Below are 5028 nucleotides of genomic sequence, written 5' to 3' on the forward strand. Positions count from 1 at the left end.
TCTTGCATCCGAACCGGTGCTAACTGTCATGCTCAGCATTCCTTTGGACCCCACCAGCATGGACGATAGGGCATCACGTCTGGGCAGCCCACTATCTCCATAATCCACGCCCAAGCTTGCGTCTTGGAAGGGTCACTCCATTCTCGCTACTGAGTGAGGAAACAACTCGGAAGCTGACAGTTTGCGGGTTATAAGTCCCACCCGATTCGCGTAGGGAAGGAGCACCACGGGTCAGCTTCGACGTTGGGAGGGATAATCGTGTTTCACAGGCTGACAACCGCCCGCCTAAAGTTGGTCAGCCCCCGGTCAGTAAGGTGTTGACCCGCCATCGTCTGCCTGCTCCAGTGCGTGTCTGGCCCTTATTGTGTTGCTCAGTATGACAAGCACACAGTAAGTCCACACCAGACAAAAGAAACAAGAAACCAATAAAGAAGACTCCAGCTCTTCGATTTGCAAGCTGCAACGTGCGCACCATGTGCACAGGCATCTATGACGACCTCAGGGAGGTGGACGACACCAGGAAGACGGAGATCATCGATAGAGAACTCAGACTAAATATCAGCATAGCTGCCTTCCAGAAAACCAAGCTCGACTCTAGAGGCTCTCTCAGAGTGGAAAGCTACAAATTATTATGGAAGGGTCGAGAACTTGAGGATCCCCGCCAGCACGGAGTGAGCCTTGCCATCAAATTCAACCTCCTGGCCTCTGTTAAGCCTCCCTTAGGGGGCACTGAGCTTCTCTTGTCCATCCGCATCACCACTGCTGAAGGTCCTGTCAACATCCTCGATGTCTACGCCCCCACCCTCACGTCTTCAGAAGACACAGAGGATCAGTTATATGGGCAACTGGACGAACAGATCAAATGATGACCCAAACACGAACCACTATTCCTACTCGGCGACTTTAATGCCAGAGTAGGTGCAGACCACGAGTCATGGCCTACCTGTCTCGGGCATCATGGCACTGTAAAGACCAACGAAAACGGTCAGAGACCGCTGAAGCTGTGCACCTACTATGACCTGTGCATCACATACACCTTCTTCAAGTGTAAGCCTGTAACAGGATAGACCTGAATGGATGCCTGGATCGAATGACTACACAACACACTCTGATGAATGATGATAATTTATATAAAATGAATTATATATAACAAATACAGTGATTCTTTCACGCTCCAAACATACGTCTCATTCAAATACTCTATCCAAACATTCACAAGTGGGAAAACAGAAAATGATTCAAATGAAAGTGAGATTCATATAATCTCATGTAATCAAAATAAAGATTCAAACAATCTTATGTAAACAAAATGACTCAGTTGTACTCCACTGAAACAACCAATTGAAACAAACATGACTAAGTCATTTATACAGCCGTATGATTTATATATATATATATATTTATAAAACTTGCAAAATGTGTCCACTGACAAACCACAGCTCTCCCGAATTCTACGGTTGGCCCTCATTGGTATTCGCCGTACACACCCTTCATGGATCCACCATGCACACAAGTATGCAAACTAGCGGTTTCGTCTTCGTATGGCCTTGATAGTTACATCATCATCCATATCGACCGACAGACTGCTAGACAGATAGCCTGAGATACCCGCACACACATACGCACCGACAGCACACAGTTCTCCTAGATTGGGTTGGCCCACTTGTATTGGCTACACCCTCCCTTCATGGATCCACCATGCGCACAGACATGCGATATACATACGTACAGACAGCTGCAGAAAGCCCTAGACATCTACATACAGCTCTAAACAGCTATAATAAAACCAAACTGGTCATAATAATAGGTACAGATTTAATATATATATATATATATATATATATATATATATATATATATATATATATATATATATATATATATATATATATATATATATATATATATATATAGATAGATAGATATGTGCTTCTAAATTTAACACTAATAGCAACTAGTAACTCAAAAGTTCACAACGTTGCATAGTAATAAATGCATCATTTCACGATACGACATTAAAAACTGAATACATTTCACATATCAAATAAAATACAAATTTAACACTTACCCCTTTCGCTGGAGAACATAATAGAAGAACGTTCACTCCTTGACAAGATCCATAGACCAGTGTGTCAGTTAGAAACGGAACTTGCCTTAAATCCACAGGAGAGTGAGTATTAGTCAGGGTAAAATACTCGTGCTTACCGTGCATTTAGTGAATCACGCCGCAATCTTTTCTACGACGAGGTAAATGTTAGTTCAGTTGCTTACCTAGAAAAACAATTATTCGCCTTAAGTAACATTGTACGCATGTACGATGAAAATGATCAAATCGTTCTAAGGCGAAACCAAGTTATTTCTTGCCTATTCCGTGACAAAGGCCCAGCACAAAGTGTCATGGAAACAGCACAGGTCTCATCGCTGACACCAGCTCGACTTGGTCATCACCAGGCGCTCTTCCCTTAACAGCGTCCTCTCCACCAGAACCTACCACAGTGCAGACTGCGACTCCGACCACGCCCTCGTGAACAGCAAGGTGCGCCTACAGCCACATACACAACACAGCACAAAACCAAAAACACAGATGTCGGTCCCCTCCAAGGTGGAAAAGTATGCGTCCGCCCTGTACCGGGCTCTCCGTGACTTGTCAGAGCATGATTCCACATCCAAGTAGAACTCCATGAAAGGTGCTATCTACAGCACAGCCATGTCCTCATTTGGCAAAAAGGAATGGCCCAGCCAGGACTGGTTCAACGTACACCTATCAAGGATGGAACCAATAATCGAAGACAAACGAAACGTCCTAAAGAACGGACTCTTGCTGATCTCAGAAGTACCCGATGAAACACTCAACGTATCGCTAGACTGTTTGCGAACGAATACTGACAACAACTGTGTGAAGGAATCCAGCGCAGTGCCGAGTCCTGAAACATGCAAGGTATGTACAGTGGCATCAAGAAGGCTCTACGCCCTAAATTGAAAGGGGTCGCCCCTTAAAATCTATGACGGGAGAGATGATAACTGACCGTGAGCAACAGATGGACAGATGGGTGGAGCACTACTCAGAGCTATACTCCCGAGAAACATCAGTCACTGATGCGGCCCTTAGCAGCATAAAGAAACTGCCCACCATGGAGGAGCTCGACAAAGTGCCCACCTTAGACGAGCTCAGCAAGCAATCGACTCCCTCCGAAACGACAAAGCACCAGGTAGTGACAGCATCCCGCCCGAAGCTATCAAACGTGGGAAACCAAGATTGCTTCAGCCGCTAAATGACCTACTTTGCCTCTGCAGGGAGGAAGGAGCAGTCCCCCAAGACATGCGCGACGCCACGATTGTGACCCTTTAAAAAGTAAAGGCGACCGCAGTGACTGTAATAATTACAGAAGGATTTCGCTTCTAAGAATCGTTGTTAAAGTGTATGCTCTCATCATACTCAACAGGACCGTGTGTAACAGGAATCTCAGTGTGGCTTCAGAGCTAGCAGGTCGACGACATATATGATCTTCTCCCTACGACAACTCCAAGAGAAGAGCAGAGAGAGTAAGGTCAACCACCCTACATGATGTTCATCTACCTCACCAAGGCCTTTGTCTTGGTCAGCAGGAAGGACCTTTTTGAACATCTCAGTAAGATCATCCACATCAAGATAATCTCTTTCCATGCCGATATGAAGGGATCAGTCATGTATGATGAATCCTCCCCAGCCTCCTTCCTAGTCAACAGCGGCATTAAACAGGGCTGTGTGCTGACACCAACCCTTTTCGGGATCTTCTTCTCTTTGCTCCTGTCCTACGCATTCGACTCGTCCACTGATGGCGTATATCTACAAAACAGGTCCAACGGGAGTCTGTTCAACCTGGCACGAATGCGCTCGAAGACCAACGTGAGGTCGGTGCTCATCAGGGAGATGCTTTTTGCAGATGACGCGCCTCTTGTGACCCACACCGAGGACGCCCTCCAGAGACTGGAAGATCGTTTCGCTGATGCCTGAAAGCAGTTTGGGCTCACCATCAGCCTGGAAAAGACAAACTTCTGCGTGCAAGATACCACCATTGCCACTTCCATCAAACTTGACGGTGTCAACCAGGAATCAGTCAACAACTTTACTTACCTGGGGTCAACCACCATTAATACTCTCTCGCTTGATGTGGAGCTGTACAGAGGATTTGGAAAGGCAAACACCTTCATGGCACGACCAACAAAGAGGGTGTGGGAAAACAACGCGTGACAAAGCACATGAAGATCTGTCGGGCCTACGTTCTTAGCACCCTTCTATATGAAAGTGAGACCTGGAGAACCTACATCAGGCAAGAACGCCGGCTCAATCCCTTCCATATACGGTGCCTAAAACATATCCTGAAAATCAGCTGGAAAGACCGCGTCCCACACAGCGAGATACTTCACCGTGCAAGTACCCCTAACATGTACTCCCTGCTGAGTAAACTCCGCCTTCGATGGCTGGGACACGTCCGACGCATGGAGGATGGGAGGCTGCCAAAGGACATCCTATATGGACAGCTGGCGACTGCCACCAGAAGACTCGGCCGCCCCTCACTCCGTTTCAAACATGTGTGCAAGAGGGACATGAAGGCATGCAACATTTCATCCGACGGCTGGAAAGTGCTGTCCGAGGACCGAGGCACCTGGAGACTGACGTTAAGCAAGGGCATAGAAGTCGCTGATGAGAGCAGATGCCAGTTGGCTGCAGAAATATGAGAGACAGAAGAGCGCGGCAACAACCCCATTAACTCAGACTTCCCAGCATGTCTGCACCAAATGCAATATGGACTGTCACTCGCGTATAGGCCTGCATAGCCGCAGCAGACGATGCCAACTCCCCAGAGACAGACGACACTCCAAGGGTGCTATTCGCATGGTCTCTCGAGACAGAGCCGTCAATGATGATGATGATAAAATGTTTGAATTTTTGTGCATGAAGGATGTCCATGAGGGTGACACCATGAGTTATCGAATATAACTGTCTATACAAAAATGAATTTTTGTGCAGGAAGGATGTCCATAGGG

This window comes from Sinohyriopsis cumingii, chromosome 3 (assembly GCF_028554795.1).
Source record: "Sinohyriopsis cumingii isolate HCF-2022 chromosome 3, ASM2855479v2, whole genome shotgun sequence".
Taxonomy (NCBI): domain Eukaryota; kingdom Metazoa; phylum Mollusca; class Bivalvia; order Unionida; family Unionidae; genus Sinohyriopsis; species Sinohyriopsis cumingii.